We start from the raw sequence: 21,433 nt of genomic DNA on the forward strand, positions 1-21,433 counted from the left end.
GAAACCTTTATAGACTTTTTTTTTTTTTTTTTACTAAAACAATGTATTATACTGTTTAGTGAAACTTTGTAATTGGTTTTCATTAAAAAAAAAAAAAAAAAAACATTTAACTTTTTGAGATACAGCTTCTATGTAAACTGGACACATAGAAGCTGTATCTTGTGCTGAAACCTGAATCCGTCAGGTCAGCGAGACCGACGGCTTCGGTGACAGTGGGTCTTGCTTGTCTCTGACACGCATTGATCCATCTGTTATGGATCCCATCTAAGTTATGAACTTAGATGTGATCGATAACAGCTGACATGACCGATTCGGGATTCAGCACAAGATACAGCTTCTATGTTTCCAGGATATACAGAAGCTGTATCTCAAAAAGTAAAAAATTTTGCATAAAAAGCAATTACAAAATTGCACTAAACACTATAATACATTGTTTTATTGAAAAAAAAGTCTTCAAAAGTTTTTAAAAGTCTTTAGTACTCAAATAGATAGATTTTACCGCTCAGACGATTGTAGGCATAAAGTCTGAAGTGTCCATTAAAGGTTCTTCTTTCCCCAGCGTGCATGCAAAAAAGACAATCCAAACTTCCACAGGTGTGTATCTCGCTAGTTATTGTAGTTCCACACAGTGGAACACTTCAGACTTTATACCTACAATCGCCTGAGCGGTAAAATCTATCTATTTGTCTTTGTTTACCTTGGTGTTGAGGATTTCACCTTTTTTACCTGCTCCGGTTGTTTTTCTCTTGTATGAGAAGTTATAGTGAGTGGAGAGCTGAGTTTTCTATACCCAATTGTCTTTAATACTCAAGTTTTTGTTATTTCTTCAGATCAACTATATTAGCATGTGTACCTTTTAAATGAAATACTACCCACTACAAGTGCAAGGTAGAAAATGAATATAGAGGTTATGGGGTTATTTCAATCATGACCTGGCTATATAACATTAAAGGGAGTCTGTCACCAGAATGTCCATATTAAACTAGTAACAGTGTATTATAGAGGAGACTAACCGGTTTCTATAATTTATTTTCAATTTCTGCTTACTGCTTCCTTTGTGGAGAAATCTGTGTTTTTAACTTTATGCTAATGAGCATTTAGGTGCAACGAGGGCGTCACCATTGCTCCTAAATGCCCTTACGTCACTCCTCAGTTCAACCACCTCCCTCCCTTCTTAGGGTATGTTCACACGGCGGGGGTCCGTAACGGCTGAAATTACGGGGATGTTTCAGCCTGAAAACATCCCCGTAATTTCAGCCGTACCGGCATGTGCAGGCGCTTGAACGCCGCGTCAATTACGGCCGTAATTAGCGCTGCTATTCATTGGAGTCAATGAATAGCGGCTCCAATTACGGCCAAAGAAGTGACAGGTCACTTCTTCTACGCGGGCGTCTATTTACGCGCCGTCATTTGACAGCGGCGCGTAAATATACGCCTCGTGTGAACAGACAAACGTCTGCCCATTGCTTTCAATGGGCAGATGTTTGTCAGCGCTATTGAGGCGCTATTTTCGGGCGTAATTCGGGGCAAAAACGCCCGATTTACGTCCGTAAATAGGCCGTGTGAACATACCCTTACATTGATTGACAGGGTCCAGGCAGCATAATGAGCGCTTTCATGCCTGGCTCCGTACTGTCTGTAACGTGCGCACGTCCCGCTTACTTGGCGCATGCGCAGTACGATCTTTCTGCTCTCCATTCTAATTGCCATTACTGCGCATGCGCCAATTAATGAGCAGAGACGCGCGCGCGTTACAGACAGTACGGGGCCAGGCATGAACGTAGTGCAACATCGGGCATAGGAAGCAGTGTACTGCTTCTGATCTACTTAAAGTAGGAAGAAAAAAAACTATCTTTGTAAAATGATTTTTTTTTCATATTCGTTTTATTTATACTTTTCGTTGATACATAAACAGCAGAGTACAATCCTCCTCAACATAACATATCAAAAGATCAGCGACCCAGCAGTGACAAAAACGGCATGGAACAACAAAGTGATCACATTTGGTATGTTGTGGGCATCAATTTAGTCAGGTCATCAACTGGACCTCGTTTTCTCTATCTGGTTTCAAATGGATGGGGAGCTTGCAAGAAGTACGATGCATCAGAGAGAAAACAGCACACTAACAAAATATGTAAGTGTAATCAGATTCTCTAATTTATCCGCAATAGTACGTCCTGCAGAGGGGTTAGTTCCCGCATCCAGACGTACTATTGCGGAGTAGTTCCCGGCGCACACTGTCCTAACGGACAGTGTCCGAGAACAGGGAGGTCAGCTGTCCCTGACAGCTGACACTCCAGCCTTGCCGGTCAGCGGACCATCGCTGCTGATTTCGGCAATTAACCCCATAAATGCGGCAACGGATTGCAGTCGCCGCATTTAAGGGGTTTGAAGCACATCGGCAGCCCCCACGAAGTGATCGTGGGGGCTACCGATGCTTGTCACGGCAATCGGAGGTCAGACAATGACCTCCGGGTTGCCATGTACGGAAGCTTCGGAGGAGCAGCCTCCAGCCGGTCCTCCGAGGCTTCCTGTCAGTGTGACAGTTACGTCACAATGACAGTTAGAATACACTACACTACGTGTGTAGTGTAATGTATTCCAGCAGCGATCAGAGCTGCAAGTCTAAGTGTCCCCTAGTGGGACAAGTGAAATAAGTAAAAAAAAGATAATAAAAATGTTTTAAAAAAAGTGTAAAAATAAGTTATAAGTTATATAAACAAACACTGCATTTTTTTCCTATAATAAGTATTTCATTATAGGAAAAAAATGAACACGTTAAAAAAAGTACACATATTTGGTATTACCGCGTTCGTAACGACCCCAACTATAAAACTATAATGTTATTTTTCCCGCATGATGAACACCCCAAAAAAAATCAATAAAAAACTACACCAGAATCGCTATTTTTTGGTCACCACCCCTCCCAAAATAGAGAATAAAAAGTGATCAAAAAGTCGCATGTACCCGAAAATAATACCGATAAAAACTACAACCCATCCCGCAAAAAACAAGCTCTTACATAGCTTTTTTGACTGAAAATTAAAAAAGTTACGGCTCTCAGAATATGGTGACACAGAAAATAAATTATTTTATAAAAAAATGATTTTATTGCGCAAACGCTGCAAAACATAAAGAAACCTATATACATATGGTATGTAATCGTACCGACCCGCAGAATAAAATATAATGGTCATTTATAGTGCACGGTGAACGCCGCAAAAATAAACTAAAAAACATTGTCAGAATTGCTTGTTTTTGGTCACCCGGCTTGCAAAAAAATTTAATAAAAAGTGATAAAAAAATCGCATGTATCCCAAAATGGTACCAATGAAAATTACAGATTGTCTCGCAACAAATAAGCCCTCACGCAGCTCCGGTGGTGAAAAAATAAAGAAGTTCTGGCTCCCAGGAATATGGCGATGCAAAATGTGCTGTGTTTTCTAAAAGCGGATAAGATCCGACACCATTTATCAGTGTGACACCGGACACACATCTATGAATTATTATTTATTTGCCGCATTTTTATACCCTCTTATTATGCCCTGATGTTCTCCGCACAGATTACATATGCCCCCACATTATAAACTGAAATACCAGCAAAACGCCAAACAGAAAAACTACCAAGCAAAATCTGCGCTCCAAAAGCAAAATGGCGTCCCTCCCTTCTGAGACCTGCAGCGTGCCCAAACAGTAGTTTGTGCCCACATATATGGCATCGCCATACCCGGGAAAACCCGCTTAACGCTTTATGAGGTATTTGTCTTCAGGGGCACAAACTGGGCACGACATATGCACTAAAATGGCATATCAGTGGAAAATTGCAATAGTCACACCATCCGCTGTGCATTAACCCCTTTGAGCACTATGACTTAATAGCACGTCATGGTGCGGGGGTTGATGTATGGAGCGGGCTCACGTGCTGAGCCCGCTCCATACGCTGCGGGTGTCGGCTGTGTATTACAGCTGACACTCGGGACTAACGGACAGGAACAGCGATCGCGCTGTTACAGGAGTCTGTAAAAATAACAATATACTGCAATACATTAGTATTGCAGCATATTGTCCCCGCGGATCCAATGATCGCTGGTACAAGTCCCCTAAGGGGACTAATAAAATGTGTAGAAGAATTAAAGTTATTAGTAGTGAGAAAGAAAAAAGTTTAAAGTTAAAAAAAAAAAAACTTTTCCCATTTTTCTTTAAAAGTAATGTAAAAAAATAAACAGAATTGATATCGCTACGTCCGTAAAAGGCCGAACTATTACAATATACCATTATTTAACTTGCACGGTGAACACCGTAAAAAACTTAAATAATTTAAACCGCCAAAATCGCTGTCGTTTTTGTTTTTACCGCACGGCGAAAGCTGTAAAAACGAAAACCCCAAAAAATGGAATCAGATTTTTTTCCTATATTCCTATATTTTCCTATTTTTTTTCAGTTTCCCAGTACTTTTTATGGCACTTTAAATGGTATCAATAGAAACTACAATTCCTCCCGCAAGAAATAAGCTCTCACATCACTCTACTGACGGAAAAAGTTATGGCTCTTGGAAGGCGGGTAGTGAAAAACGAAAATAAGAAAGCAAAAAATGGATCAGTCTTGAAAGGGTTAATTCATTTCTAATGAAAAAAATGTATGACGCCATGTGGGGTATTTCCGTACCCGGGAGAAATAGCTTTACAAAAATTGGTTGTTTATTTCTCCTTTATCCCTTGTGAAAATGAGAAAATTCAACATTTTAGTGGAAAAAAATTAGATATTAATTCTCTCCGCCTAATTCTAATAAATTCTGCAAAAGACCCGTGGAGTCTAAATGCTCACTATACCCCTAGAAAAATTCCTTGAGGGGTGTTTCCAAAATGGGGTAACTTGGGGGGCTTCCACTGTTTTGGTCCCTCCAGGGCGTTGCAAAGGCGGCATGGCACCGAAAAACAATCCAGCAAAATCCGTGCTCCAAAATCCAAATGGCGCTACTTCCCTTCTGAGCATTGCCATGGGTCCAATCAGCAGTTTATTACCACATATGGGGTATTGCCGTAATCAGGAGAAAATGCTTTACAAATGTTGTGGTTCTTTTTTCCTTTATTCCTTGTAAAAATTTAAAATTTCTATGCTTTTTCAGAAAAAAAGTTGATTTTAATTTTCACTGCCTAATTCCACTAAATTCTGCAAAAAACCTGTGTGGTCAAAATGCTAACTATACCCTTAGATAAATTCCTTGAGAGGTGTAGTTTCCAAAATGGGGTCACTTTTGGGGGGTTTCCCTTGTTTTGGTCTCTCCAGGGCGTTGCAAACGCGACATGGCACCGAAAACCAATCCAGCAAAATCCGTGCTCCAAAATTCAAATGGCGCTCCTTCCCTTCTGAGCCCTGCTGTGGGTCCAATCACCAGTTTATTACCACATATGGGTTATTGCTGTAATCAGGAGACATTGCTTTAAAAATGTTGGGGTGCATTTTCTTCATTATTCCTCGTAAATATTACAAATTTCTATGTTTTTTCAGAAAAAAAGTAGATTTTCATTTTTACAGACTAATTCCAATATATTTAGCGAAAAACCTGTGCGGTCAAAATGCTAACTATACACCTAGATAAATTCCTTGAGGGGTGTAGTTTCCAAAATGGGGTAACTTTTGGGGTGTTTCCACTGTTTTGGCACCACAAGACCTCTTCAAACCTGACAAGGTTCCTAAAATATATTCTAAAAAAAAGGAGGCCCAAAATCCACTGGGTGCTCCTTTGCTTCTGAGGCCAGTGCTTCAGTCCATTATCACACTAAGGCCACATGTGGGATATTTCTAAAAACTGCAGAATCTGGGCAATAAAATATTGAGTTGCATTTCTCTGGTAAAACCTTCTGTGTTACAAAAAAAAAATATATTAGAAATGAATTTCGGCAAAAAAAATTACATTTGTACATTTCACCTCTACTTTGCTTTAATTCCTGTGAAACGCCTAAAGTGTTAAAACACTTTGTGAATGCTGATTCGAATACCTTGAGGGGTGCAGTTTTCAAAATGGGTTGACTTCTGGGCATTTTCTAATATATAAGGCCCTCAAAGCCACCTCAGAACTGAACTAGTCCCTGAAAAAATAGCCTTTTGAAATTCTCTTTAAAATATGAGAAATTGCTGCTAAAGTTCTAAGCCTTGTAACATCCTAGAAAAATAAAAGGACGTTCAAAAACTATGCAAACATAAATTAGACATATGGGAAATGTTAACTAGTAACTATTTTGTGTGGTATTACTATCTGTTTTACAAGCAGATACGTTTAAATTTAGAAAAATGCAAATTTTTGCAATTTTTTTCTAAATTGTGGTGTTTTTCTGAAATAAATACCAAAATTATCGACAACATTTTTTCACTAACATAAAGTACAACATGTCACGAGAAAACAATCTCAGAATCACTTGGATAGGTAAAAGCATTCCAACGTTATTACCACATAAAGTAACACATGTCAGATTTGAAAAAATTGGCTGGGTCCTGAAGGACAAAACAGGCTGGGTCCTGAAGGGGTTAAGGAACAATACATATGTTATATACCAATTCTGTCTATGCCTCCCCTCCCTCAGTCACAAGGGACTGTGACCTTGAGCCATCACAAAAGAACACGTATACATTATATCACTTGATTTGTCATAAATGTAGTCATCATATTTTTAGCTATGTGAGCAGATTCATCATATAGTCTGTGGTCGACCATTTCTAAGAGGAAGAATCTTTACAGCTTGCGGTGAGACATTTCTAAAGAAGAGGAACAAAAAGTTAGACAGTTTATTGACACAACTTAGTTTGCAGAATCTTTTACCTTTGTAATGAATAGATTTTTAGACAAGAGAATAAAATTGATTCTTGTTCATAAGAACAAGACTATAAAATGAATGACAGAGGACAGGCTTCAATCTCAGATCCTTCTTTTTCTCATTCTTAAAACCTAAAACATATGCACTGATCCCCAAGCTTACTGCTTTTGCACATCCAACTAGGGCTCAGTGACAGGCTGCGTTCTCATAGGATATTGTTCATGGAAGGGTTTGGGTTGTGGCCTACGATGTATCACCTTATTTGCACTCTTACATAAAAATGTCATTAGCCATATTAACAAACAAAAGCCTACATATATAGCCAAGTATGCAAAATAAAATAAATTTGAATACAGTTTGAAGTATACCCATCAGCCACCCTGCTATTCCTTTGAACCAATTGGCTGGGAATAAGAAAGAAAGAAAGAAAGAAAAGGTATTATCCCACCAGGAGTCTTTGTTAACTTTGTGTTCTTTTAACCACTTTTCTCTAAAATCTGCTGTTTTTGTTAGACTAGCTTTAACAAGCAGGTTGCCCACAGGATCAATATAATGGCAACAAGCAAGGCCCACAATCTGGCACATTCCTCCTTGGGAGGCAGTTGAGTAATCAAGTTCTATGGTGTGTTGGCTAGTTACTACAATAACTTATTGTCCCAATTGTCCTTGAGAGCGTTGAGAGTGTCTACCAGTGGCAACATCATAAAAAGCGGGAGAAGTAGTGACGTCTTTGACTTCCGGGCGGCAGTTGATGGGTACCATCTAAGGCAGGGGTCTCAAACTCGGCCGGGTAAGTGGGCCGCATATAGAAAAAATGGGAAGTTGACGGGCCGAATTACTTTCGAATTTGATGCAATACAAAATTATTGTTAATCAATTAGTTATTTGAACTACTATAACACTATATTACTAAAATAATAATACTACATTACTATAATAATAGCGCTAGGTTTAAAATTTGAGATATTTCTCCACGTGCTTATTTCAACAATCCAGCTTTCCAGTTTAAGTGTCGCTAAATGCAGTCCGGCGGCTCAGTTAGCACACATGTCAAGATTTGGCAGCCCCTTTTTAGATAGTGCCGCAGTGCCCTCTGTGGATGCTGCCGCAGTGCCCTCTGTGGATGCTGCCACAGTGCCCTCTGTGGATGCTGCCGCAGTGCCCTCTGTGGATGCTGCCGCAGTGCCCTCTGTGGATAATGCAACACACCCCTAGATAAGGCTACAGTGCCCTCTGTAGATAAGGCCACAGTGCCCTCTGTAGATAAGGCCACAGTGCCCTCTGTAGATAAGGCCACAGTGCCCTCTGTAGATAAGGCCACAGTGCCCTCTGTAGATAAGGCCACAGTGCCCTCTGTAGATAAGGCCACAGTGCCCTCTGTAGATAAGGCCACAGTGCCCTCTGTAGATAAGGCCACAGTGCCCTCTGTAGATAAGGCCACAGTGCCCTCTGTAGATAAGGCCACAGTGCCCTCTGTAGATAAGGCCACAGTGCCCTCCGTAGATAAGGCCACAGTGCCCTCTGTAGATAATGCAACACACCCCTAGATAATGCCAGTGTCCTCTTCAGATACTGCCACACACCCACTTGTAGATAATGCCACAGTGCCCTCTGTAGAGGCTGCCACAGTGCCCTCTGTAGAGGCTGCCCCAGTGCCCTCTGTAGAGGCTGCCCCAGTGCCCTCTGTAGAGGCTGCCCCAGTGATGTCAGGGGCTTGCCCAGAGCTGGAGACCCAGAGCAGAGCCGCTTCTGGCACTCTGCCTGGGATTCCAGCTCTGCTCCTGACATCACTGTCCATATATGGACAGAGATGTCAGGGGCAACTCCAGAGCTGGAGTCCCAGGCAGAGCGCTAGTAGGCTCTTCCTGGGACTCCAGCTGTGCTCCTGACATCACTGGGACTCCTGCTCTGGGGAAGCCCCTGACATCATTGTCGATGTATGGACAGCGATGTCAGAGGCTTCCCCAGAGTCCCGGAGCAGAGCCGATAATAGCGCTCTACCCGGGACTCCGCTCTGGGGAAGGCCCTGACACACTGTCCATATATGGGCTGCGATGTCAGGGAATTCCACAGAGTCCCGGAGCAGAGCCTATACTAGCGCTCTCCCCGGGACTCCGGCTCTGGGGAAGCCCCAGACATCGCTGTTCATATGTGGACAGCGATGTCAGGGAATTCCACAGCGTCCCGGAGCAGAGCCGACACCAGCGCTCTGCTCGGGACTCCGGCTCTGGGGAAGCCCCAGACATCGCTGTTCATATGTGGACAGCGATGTCAGGGAATTCCACAGAGTCCAGGAGCAGAGCCGACACCAGCGCTCTGCTCCGCTCTGGGCAAGACCCTGACACACTGTCCATATATGGGCAGCGATGTCAGGGAATTCCACAGAGTCCCGGAGCAGAGCCGACACCAGCACTCTGCCCGGGACTCCGGCTCTGGGGAAGCCCCAGACATCGCTGTTCACATGTGGACAGCTATGTCAGGGAATTCCAGAGTCTCGGAGCAGAGCCGATACTAGCGGCTCTGTGTCCCGCGGGCCGCAGATGACAGCCCCAGGGGCCGCATGCGGCCCGCGGGCCGCGTGCTTGAGACCCCTGATCTAAGGAATTGGGGTCTGGAATAGAAGAATACACTTGTTTATGCAATTTGGTATTATTTATATACAGAAAAAAACAGGATGACACATTTCAAAAGAAAAAGAAAAAAATGCCAAAAGACAACTGATCCTCTTTTGGCGTTTTTTTTTTTCATTGTTTTTTTGAAAGGTGTCATCCTGTTTTGTCTGTGTATAAACGAGACTTGTTTTGCTGTATGTCATTATTATTTTTTTGGCCTGATGAAGACGCAGGTTGTGTTAAAACACGTAGCCATGCATTAAATATCCTAAATATTACAAATACTGGATCTACTTCTTTATCAGCAGCCCTTTCATCTATATCCATCAACTGTTTTTGTTCTAACCTTATCTCTATGCGGTACCATTCTTATGCTACCGGTCTTTGGATTTGAGAGCTGTGGCTGACTACAATAATTATACATGCTTACATCAGTGTTGTGCCTGAACTCTACATCTTACATAGTTGAGCGCAATTGCTTCTCCTTGTATTTTATTCATCTAACCTTTCAGGTTTATCTTGCACTATGTGGCGCCGTGCATCTCCTGTTTTCCCTTTTTAGGTATTGTATAACATAGGCTGTTAGTCCATCAAACTGTTGTTGCAACTGTTTTTGGAGGTACAAACCCGTCTTTGCGACTGACCCAAACAATACTTCATAGTGGCTGAGTTTCAATGACCCCCTAGGAGTAGTTCTTACAGAGTTCAATGCCAAGGGTAGGCATCCAGTCCATGGCAAACCTGATGGTTTTCTGTATTTTTAACTTCAGGGTTCTATTTAGTCGTTCTACCTTACCGCTACTTTGAGGGTGATATGGTGTATGGAATGCTTGTGTGATACCTGGGCTAGTAAATTTATGCCCTAGTACTTCTCCTGTGAAGTGGGTTCCTCTGTCACTCTCAATTACTTCAGGGACCCTATATCGGCATACTACTTCACTGAGTATTTTCTTAGCAGAATTTTTAGCTGTGTGTTTGGTTACTGGCCTTGCCTCAGGCCAGTTTGAATATAAGTCAGTACATATGAGAAGATGTTCATATACACCTACTGTAAAGGATCTGCCAGGCACAGCTTCGGGGTTAACTCACAGAACTAATCAGTCAGCACCTGAGAATACATCCCTGAGACTGACTCCTGCTTCCACCATTCAGGCTGGCAGGCTTAGGAGTGGGAGAGCCTATCGTAACCTGGCCAGACTCAGCTAGCTCCCGCCCTCGGTCTATTTAAGCCTGCACTTCCTGTCCCTCGGTGCTTGTGATTCTTTCCTTGTGGTTTCCTGGCCCAGCTACAGCTCCTGCTATTTTTGATCCTGCTCCATACAGACCCTGGCTTACAGACTACTCTTCTGCTTTTCGTTTTGTACCTCGCACACTCCTGGCTTGACTCGGCTCGTTCACCACTCTGGTTGCTCATGGTGTTGCCGTGGGCAACGGCCCCTTTTCCTTGCTTGTGTTCCTTTGTATGTTTGTCGTGTTTGTCGTGCACTTACTGAGCACAGGGACCGCCGCCCAGTTGTACCCCGTCGCCTAGGGCGGGTCGTTGCAAGTAGGCAGGGACAGAGTGGCGGGTAGATTAGGGCTCACTTGTCCGTCTCCCTAACCCCTGCCATTACATAATCACAAGCCCATACCTAGTCTACCCCTGGTCCCTGACACCACTATGGACCCCCGTGAGACCCTGGCTCAGCAAATGCAGGGTCTCTCCCTACAGGTCCAGGCCCTGGCTCAGAGGGTCAACCAGCCTGATGCTACCCTTGTAGTTCCCCTCACCGAACCTCTTGAACCCCACCTCAAGTTGCCCGACCGGTTCTCAGGTGACCGGAGGGCTTTTTTCTCCTTTCGGGAGAGTTGTAGGCTTTACTTTCGTTTAAAGCCTCATTCCTCAGGTTCTGAGAGCCAGCGGGTGGGTATAATTATGTCCCGGCTCCAGGAAGGGCCCCAAGAATGGGCCTTCTCCTTGGCTCCTGACGCCCCTGAACTTTCCTCCGTTGATTGTTTCTTTTCTGCTCTCGGATTTATTTATGACGAGACCGACAGGACTGCCTTTGCCGAGAGTCAGCTGGTGACCTTAAGTCAGGGTAAGAGACCTGTTGAGGAGTATTGCTCTGACTTTCGGAAGTGGTGCGTAGCTTCTCGGTGGAATGACCCTGCCTTAAGGTGCCAGTTTAGGTTGGGTCTGTCTAATGCCCTGAAAGACCTGCTAGTTAGCTATCCCTCTTCTGACTCCCTAGACCAGGTTATGGCTTTAGCGGTACGACTTGACCGACGTCTCAGGGAACGACAACGTGAACGTTTATGTGTTTTTTCCTCCGACTCCCCCATGATGCCTCCCGATGCTCCATTGCTTCGTTCCTCCCCGAAAGATTCAGAGATACCTATGCAACTCGGGGCCTCCGTGTCCCCCCAACAACGTAGAGAATTCCGCAGGAAGAATGGTCTCTGCTTCTACTGTGGGGACGACAAGCATCAAGTGAACAACTGTCCTAAGCGTAAGATTGCAGCCAGAGAACTTCCGCGTCTAAGTGATCATCGGGGAGGTCACTTGGGCGCACAGGTATTTCCCGTAAATATGAAACGTACTAAGATCTTGCTTCCCTTTCAGGTCTCTTTTGGTGGTAGGTCTGCTACCGGCAGTGCCTTCGTGGATTCAGGGTTCTCTACTAATATCATGTCTGTGGAATTTGCTATGTCCCTTGCTATGCCTCTGATTGATTTGCCTAAACCTGTCCCGGTAGTGGGTATCGACTCCACTCCTCTTGCTAATGGTTATTTTACACAGCATACCCCTGTTTTTGAACTCCTTGTTGGCTCCATGCATTTGGAGCAATGCTCTGTACTGTTGATGCAGGGATTATCGTACGATTTGGTTCTAGGTCTTCCCTGGTTGCAGTTGCATAATCCCACGTTTGACTGGAATACTGGGGAGCTAACCAAATGTGGTAATGAATGTTGTACGTCATGTTTTTCTGTTAATTCTATTTCTCCCCCTAAGGAGGCGAATACGCTACCCGAGTTTGTTCAGGACTTCGCTGATGTTTTCTCTAGGGAGGCCTCCGAAGTGTTACCTCCTCACAGAGAATACGATTGCGCTATCGAATTGGTACCAGGAGCTAAGCTTCCTAAGGGTAGGATATTTAATCTTTCTTGTCCCGAACGTGAAGCTATGAGAGTGTATATCCTGGAATCCCTGGCCAAGGGTTACATTCGTCCCTCTTCTTCTCCGGTAGGTGCTGGCTTCTTCTTCGTGGGGAAGAAGGATGGTGGTCTTAGGCCATGCATTGACTACCGTAGCCTGAATAAGGTCACGGTAAGGAACCAGTATCCCCTTCCTTTGATTCCTTTAATCAGGTTCAGGGGGCCCAATGGTTTTCTAAATTGGATCTACGGGGGGCGTATAACCTTATTCGCATCAAAGAGGGGGATGAGTGGAAGACTGCGTTTAACACGCCCGAAGGCCATTTCGAATACCTCGTCATGCCCTTTGGGTTGTGTAATGCCCCTGCGGTCTTCCAGAATTTCATAAATGAGATTTTGAGAAATTACCTGGGGATTTTTCTGGTAGTGTACCTTGATGACATACTGGTGTTTTCCAAGGACTGGTCCTCCCACATTGAGCATGTCAGGAAGGTGCTCCAGGTCCTTCGGGAAAACAAACTGTTTGCCAAAACCGAAAAATGTGTGTTTGGGGTACAGGAGATTCCATTTTTGGGTCAAATCCTCACTCCTCATGAATTCCGCATGGACCCCGCCAAGGTTCAGGCTGTGGCGGAATGGGTCCAACCTGCCTCCCTGAAGGCGTTACAGTGTTTTTTGGGGTTCGCTAATTATTACAGGAGATTTATTGCTAACTTCTCGGTCATCGCTAAGCCCCTTACGGACCTCACTCGCAAAGGTGCTGATCTCCTCCACTGGCCTCCTGAGGCTGTCCAGGCTTTTGAGGTCCTTAAGAAGTGCTTTGTCTCGGCCCCGGTGCTGGTTCAGCCCAACCAAATGGAGCCATTTATCGTGGAAGTTGACGCATCTGAGGTGGGAGTGGGGGCTGTCTTGTCCCAGGGTACCAGGTCCCTCACCCATCTCCGCCCCTGTGCCTACTTCTCCAGGAAGTTTTCGCCAACTGAAAGTAACTATGATATTGGCAACCGCGAACTCTTAGCCATTAAATGGGCATTTGAAGAGTGGCGACACTTCCTGGAGGGGGCTAGGCACCAGGTAACGGTCCTTACCGACCACAAGAATCTGGTTTTCCTAGAATCTGCCCGGAGGCTAAACCCGAGACAAGCTCGATGGGCGTTATTTTTTACCAGATTCAATTTTTTGGTTACCTATAGGGCTGGGTCTAAAAATATGAAGGCTGATGCACTGTCGCGTAGCTTCATGGCCAGCCCTCCTTCGGAGGAAGATCCTGCTTGTATTTTGCCTCCAGGTATAATCATTTCCTCGATCGATTCTGATTTAGTCTCTGATATTGCTGCTGATCAAGGTGCAGCTCCCGGGAACCTTCCTGAGAACAAGCTGTTTGTTCCCCTGCAATTCCGGCTAAGGGTACTTAGGGAAAATCATGACTCCGCACTATCTGGCCATCCAGGCATCCTGGGTACCAAACACCTCATTTCCAGAAATTATTGGTGGCCTGGGTTGCCTAAAGACGTTAAGGCCTACGTCGCCGCTTGTGAGGTTTGTGCTAGGTCCAAGACTCCCAGGTCCCGACCAGCGGGCTTACTGCGTTCGTTGCCCATTCCCCAGAGACCTTGGACACATATCTCCATGGATTTTATCACCGATTTGCCTCCATCCCAAGGCAAGTCGGTGGTGTGGGTGGTGGTGGACCGCTTCAGTAAGATGTGCCACTTTGTGCCCCTCAAGAAACTACCCAACGCCAAAACGTTGGCTACCTTGTTTGTCAAACACATCCTGCGTCTCCATGGGGTCCCTGTCAATATGACAGAGGGGTACAATTTGTTTCATTGTTTTTGAGAGCCTTCTGTATGAAGTTGGGGATTGATCTGTCCTTCTCCTCTGCCTTCCATCCTGAAACCAATGGCCAAACGGAGAGGACTAATCAATCTCTAGAACAATACTTAAGGTGTTTTGTCTCTGACTGTCAATTTGATTGGGTCTCTTTCATTCCCCTCGCCGAATTTTCCCTTAATAACCGGGTCAGTAACTCGTCAGGGGTCTCTCCTTTTTTTTTTGTAATTTTGGGTTTAATCCACGGTTTTCCTCCGTTTCACCTGGTAGTTCCAACAATCCCGAGGTAGAGGTCGTTCATCGGGAACTGTGCACAGTCTGGGCCCAGGTTCAGAAAAACCTAGAGGTGTCCCAGAGCGTACAAAAAACTCAGGCTGATAAAAAACGTTCTGATAACCCCCTGTTTATGGTCGGGGATCTGGTGTGGTTGTCGTCTAGGAACTTGCGTCTCAAGGTTCCGTCCAAGAAGTTTGCTCCCCGGTTTATTGGGCCGTATAAGGTCATTGAGGTCCTCAATCCTGTCTCCTTCCGGCTGGAGTTACCCCCGTCTTTTCGGATACACGACGTGTTTCATGCCTCCCTCCTCAAACGCTGCTCCCCGTCCTTGGCTCCCTCGAGGAGACCTCCTGTTCCCATCCTCACCCCTGAGGGGGTGGAATTCGAGGTGGCCAGGATTGTGGACAGCAAGATGGTCCAAGGCTCCCTCCAGTACCTGGTCCATTGGAGAGGATACGGGCCCGAGGAGAGGACTTGGGTACCCGCCCGGGATGTTCACGCTGGGGTATTGGTCAGGAGGTTCCACCTGCGTTTCCCCAGTAAGCCAGGTCCACTTAGAAAGGGTCCGGTGGCCCCTCATAAAAGGGGGGGTACTGTAAAGGATCTGCCAGGCACAGCTTCGGGGTTAACTCCCAGAACTAATCAGTCAGCACCTGAGAATACATCCCTGAGACTGACTCCTGCTTCCACCATTCAGGCTGGCAGGCTTAGGAGTGGGAGAGCCTATCGTAACCTGGCCAGACTCAGCTAGCTCCCGCCCTCGGTCTATTTAAGCCTGCACTTCCTGTCCCTCGGTGCTTGTGATTCTTTCCGTGTGGTTTCCTGGCCCAGCTACAGCTCCTGCTATTTTTGATCCTGCTCCATACAGACCCTGGCTTACCGACTACTCTTCTGCTTTTCGTTTTGTACCTCGCACACTCCTGGCTTGACTCGGCTCGTTCACCACTCTGGTTGCTCACGGTGTTGCCGTGGGCAACGGCCCCTTTTCCTTGCTTGTGTTCCGTTGTATGTTTGTCGTGTTTGTCGTGCACTTACTGAGCACAGGGACCGCCGCCCAGTTGTACCCCGTCGCCTAGGGCGGGTCGTTGCAAGTAGGCAGGGACAGAGTGGCGGGTAGATTAGGGCTCACTTGTCTGTCTCCCTACCCCCTGCCATTACACCTACCTTGGGTAACTGTATGTAGTCCACCTGCAGTTGCAGGAAGGGTTAATCAGGGAGAGGCTTGTGTTTACTGGGTGTTTTAGTCAATTTACCGGGGTTGTGTCTGGTGCATGTCAGGCAACCCTCTTCATGTCGAGCAGCTGTGTTCTGGAATCCAGGGGCAAAGCAGTGTTGTAACACTGTGCAATCTATGGCTCCTTTTGACTTGTGGACTGGGGAATGTGCTAGGGCGCACATTATTGGAAAAATACTACGTGGTAAGCACGTTTTACCCTTTACACACCATGGCTCTCCTTCAACTTTGACAGCTCCTGCCTCCTGACACAATTTCTGCTCAGGGGCCGATGCTTGGGTCTGGGTCTTGGGTCTAGGGACCTGGAAATTCCCAGTGGCTGGGCCTACTTTTTGGATTACCAACACGGGGTGGGTTACAGCTCCTTTTGCTGTTTGGTCCGCTCGTGCATTCCCTTTGGCTTCAGGGGTGTCTAGTTTTGTGTGTGCTTGCACTATGATTATAACCACCTCTGTGGGTAATGTTAGAGCCTCAAGTAGTTGTTGTGCTGCATCGGCATTTTTTGATTGGTTTACCTGCTGAAGTCAGAAAGCCTCTTGCTCGCCATATTGTGCCATAATCGTGTGCGACTCCAAAGGCATACCTTGAGTCTGTATAGATTTTCACCCTTTTACCTATGCCCAACTTACATGCTTCTGTGAGTGGCATGAGTTCTGCCTCTTGGGCGTACCTGCATGATGGGCAGTGACTTTTGCAGCACTGTCTTACCTTCCTGGACTACTGCTCAACCGGTGGCGAAATGCCCTGTCTGCTCATTCCAGTACCTAGATCTGTCTACAAAATACTGAACATCATAGTTAATCAAAGGTACATCAGTGACACATGGTAACTTTTGGTCTTCGAGTTGCATTAAACTGTGACAATCATGCTCATGTTCCATATCTAACAAGTCATTGTCATTTGCAAGTTCGTACATTAAGGGTCTGGCATCCCCCCATTCCCCTCCTTTCGCTACAACCATAGGCATCAGAGTAGCAGGGTTCAGCATAGTACATCTTTTCAAAGTGATGGAGGGACTTAGTAAAGCAAGTTCAAGTTTGGTGATACGGGAAGTGGTGAAGTTCTTGGTCTTAATATTGTGCATGATTTCGGCAACTGCGTGTGGTACATGAAGCACTAAAACATGTTGTCAAATAATGTCTGCAGTTTTGTCAAGGAGGAGGGTGGCTGCTGTGATAGCCCTGTGGCAAGAGGGAGCACCTTGTGCAATGGGATCAAGGCTAGTGTAGTAATATCCGATGGGGCGCATACGACCACCATGGTCTTGTGTGAGCACACCTGAAGCGTGACCACCTTGTTCATGACAGTAGAGGTGGAAAGGCTTAAGGTAGCTATGGATGCCAATAGCTGGGGTGAGATCAAAGACCGCTTGAGGGTGTAAAATGCATCTAGATTGTCAGGCGAGAGTTGGAATTGGTCAGTTTGTAGGCAATCATACAGGGGCCGCATTGATATGGATGCATTTTTAATCCATGGTCTACAATAACCCACTAATCCCAGGAAGGCTCTGAGAGAGCGATGGTTGTGTGGGACTGGGTGATCTTGGATAGCAGTAAGCCTGGATGGAGTGAGGTGCAATACACCAGCAGAGGGGCAATGTCTAAGGAAAACATCCATGGGTTTACAAAGTTGTAATTTGTTCTTGGATACTTGGCAACCAATATGGGACAGATACAACAATAATGAGACTGTTTCCTGAGCGCCTATTTCACCAGAGACACAACATAAAAGCAAATTATCAACATATTGCAAAAGACAAGTGATGGAGTGTTTTAGGGACCACTTATCCAACAGCTCTTTTAGTGTACAGGTGAAATTATCAGGAGAATTTGCTGCACCCTGGGGAATCACAATTCAGGCATATTGTTTGCCTCTGTGTGTGAAGGCAAAATACTGGTAACAATCTGGAGATAGAGGGATAGAGAAAAAAATGCATTAGCCAGGTCTATCACTGTGAAATTAGTTGTTATATGTCACTTGAGATTGAGAAAGAGCAGCATTTTACATTCCTTCTACGATTCTCACACACTGCAATCAGCTGCTGCCCCCTGCCTTTCAAAACCCCCTTCTTTGTAGGGCTATGAGCCTCATCAAGCCAAAATGCTGGAAGGAAACTAAGTCTCTGCTGTATTTATAACTTTAAAACCTGACTTAACACAGCTAACTTTAATTATTTAAACCTTATAGAAAAGGTACGTTTACACAACCTTGTACTTAAGTTCAGTGTTCTAGGGCTTTTTACACACTCTAAAATAATTTACAGTTCAATTAGTTCAGATCTCAATCTGGATTGAGAAAAACATCTCACAACAAACAGTACACATTCTCATTTGCTCCAGTCTGCTCCACAGACTTGTCTGCGACACACACACTGTATATATGTCTACATCATACTTCTCGTCATAATCCACTTTACTCACTGCAATATACCTAGCTGTATTAATCTTCATCATCACTAGTACAATCACTTTTGTCAAAATCTATGCCTGTATACACATACCATTCATATCAACATTTATTGACACACTCTTCTACAGTTCTGCTTTTTTTCGCTATCCATGTAGTAAAATTCCAAATCTCAGGAAAATGGTAATGGAAATACATATTATACAAAAAGTAGGTAATACAGACCCAAATTGGTCATGCTCTAGACGAGCCTTCTGCCGTGTCCCCTCACCACACCCTCCAACGCACGTTTTCTCAATCCTACTTCAGGGAGAGGTAAGGAGAGAGAACAGAGAGGAGGTATTTATAGGGGCACATAATTAATTGATAAATTTCTACTAAGGCACTTCGTTAATTAGCCATGTCAGGTGTTCACAACATGGCGCTCTCCCCACATCAATGCCGGTCCAAGCCGAGGGAGCAAGGCAACACCCACCGCTACTGCCAAACTGTACCATTGGCACGCTCAGAGGAGCGGATATAACATCACCATCCCAGCGGTGGGCCGGCAGATGCACAGTGAGCGCACAACACCACAATGGCCATCTTACTGAAGGGCAGGGGAGACCATCAATTTTGGTCATTCAGGTAAGGCGCAATAGATCTATAGATCAATCAAAAATCAATATAGATCAAGTAGAGAAAACGGGCATATAGATGCTGAGCTAATACCCGTCCAATACATCAGTATTGAGCTATACAATAATAGACAAAAAGTAATATACATACCCAATACATATATTCATAATTGTGTGCAAATGATCTACGATTCAAAGGAATAAATTAGTCCCAACAATGGAATATTATTATAGACAATTGATCTATATCAACATATAGAGTTATGTGTATATCAAAATCAAAATGTTAACAGTGAATACTAAATAGAAAATGTGTGTAAAATTGGACCTGCCTTTGTATCATGGATACAGCTCATTTATAAATATCCGAAAGCTAATGTAGCTCTGAATGGATTAACTTCTGCTTCATTTGAGTTTGGTCGAGGAACGCGACAGGGATGCCCCCTGTCGCCGCTGCTATTTGCTATGGCAATGGAACCACTGGCGATAATCATCAGATCGGATACAGAGGTGCAGGGTGTCTCACATACAGCAAATGAAGATCGTATTGCTCTATATGCTGATGACATCATGCTTTTTGTCTCAAGTGTACAGTCCTCCCTACCTAGGGCAATGCGCCTTATTAATAACTTTGGAGACTATTCGGGACTTCGTATCAATTGAACAAAGTCGGCCTTATTGTTTCTTCACCCAGATGACTCCCAGTCTGTGGGTTCCACGATGGAGGGTCTTGCAGTTGTTGAACACTTTAAATATTTGGGAGTTCATATCGCTAGAAGGGCGGCACTCTCCCTTCCACTCAATGTTCACCCTCTTCTGGCCATCTTCAGAGAAAAATTCAAGGTGTAGGCAGCTCTTCCATTGTCAGTCATGGGCCGAATCAATTTGATAAAGATGGTGGTACTTCCGAAGAGTCTGTATATTCTGCAACATGTCTTCACTCCTATACCAAAATCCTTCTTCAAACAGTTGGACTCATGAATCATTTCCATTATATGGGGACGGTCTAGATCTAAACTGGCCATACAAAAATTACAACGACCTAAAGAAATGGCTGGTATTGCACTTCCAGATATTTACCTCTACTATTTAGCTGGCCAACTTAAATATTTTTGCTCCTGGACACAAGCCAGCCGTCCCCCTGGTACTGAGGGAATATTACTGGAATACTCCGCACATGAAACCTTATGGCCTGTTTTGTTTAACCATGGAGTTCCTGGGACCTCTTTGTTGCCTATTTGTCGATTGGCCAGGGGAGTGTGGAAAGAGGCTATGGGTATCTCAAGTTCATCTGACTTTCATGCGGAAACTCCACTATGGCACAACCACATCTTGGGGTCCTTACACACCTATCTGGATGCCGCGTATTGGATTGCTGTGGGTATACTGGTGCTTGACAATGTATATGATAACAATGTCTTCTTATCCTTCTAACAAATGCAGGAAAGATTTCACATTCCGAGACAGCATTTCTTCAAATACTTACAATTGCGCCATCTACTTGCTACACAGTTTCCGAAACTTCGCCAGCCCATCTCCTCATATCCTCTCATCGGGGTGGTCAGGGACCTAAGTGTCTGATCTCCACTATCTATGCCCACCTGCTTGACAAAAAGGCTTCGGCAGCCCGCTGCCAACCCCTTCTAAATGGTCCCAACTGATCCCATCACTTACAGAAGAGAATATTGTGGAGCTATTGCATTCTCACTTACATGTCTCACCGGCGGACAACAACTAGCTCATCCAGCTATACTATATCCATCAGGCATACCTGACACCTTTACGATTATTTAAAATGAATTGTATCTCTGAACCTTCCTGCCCTAAATGTTCTTACGCTCCTACAGACTTTTGGCATATGATGTGGATGTGCCCTCGCATCAAATCCTATTGGGTAGCAGTTGTTGGATTCCTTAACTTGATATTACCTTCCCCTCTTGTGGGCTCTCCAGAACTTTGTCTGTTTGGAATAATGGAGAAAAAACAGTGACCATACTATACCAGAATCTTTATACAAGAGACTTTATTTTTGTCTCGTAAAGGCATCTAAATGATATGGATGGACAGGTGATTACCTACAGTTACAGTTTGGAAAAACATGGTTAACTCTACTGTATCATATGAACGTGTCATCTTCAAACACAGAAATCGCCTTGATAAATTTCATAAAATTTGGGACTTGTGGTGCAGATCTTCAGATACTACTTATTCTATGAGGGAACTGGGACTGGTGGTGGATGCATTGGTGAGGGGGGGGGGGGACGATAGCTGTGGATCAGTCTGGTAGTAGTGGATGTCCCGAGCCTCTTACATAATTTACATACTTGTAAATGTCTTTTGATGTGTATATTCAGATTGTTACTTTCTCTGTCTTTTGTACCTTGCTTACATAGTACTGTTTGTAAGTTGTGATCATATTGTAACTACAGTGAAGGAAATAAGTATTTGATCCCTTGCTGATTTTGTAAGTTTGCCCACTGTCTAGAATTTTTAGGCTAGGTTAATTTT

The sequence above is a fragment of the Rhinoderma darwinii genome, chromosome 4, assembly GCF_050947455.1.
Source record: "Rhinoderma darwinii isolate aRhiDar2 chromosome 4, aRhiDar2.hap1, whole genome shotgun sequence".
Classification (NCBI taxonomy): Eukaryota; Metazoa; Chordata; class Amphibia; order Anura; family Rhinodermatidae; genus Rhinoderma; species Rhinoderma darwinii.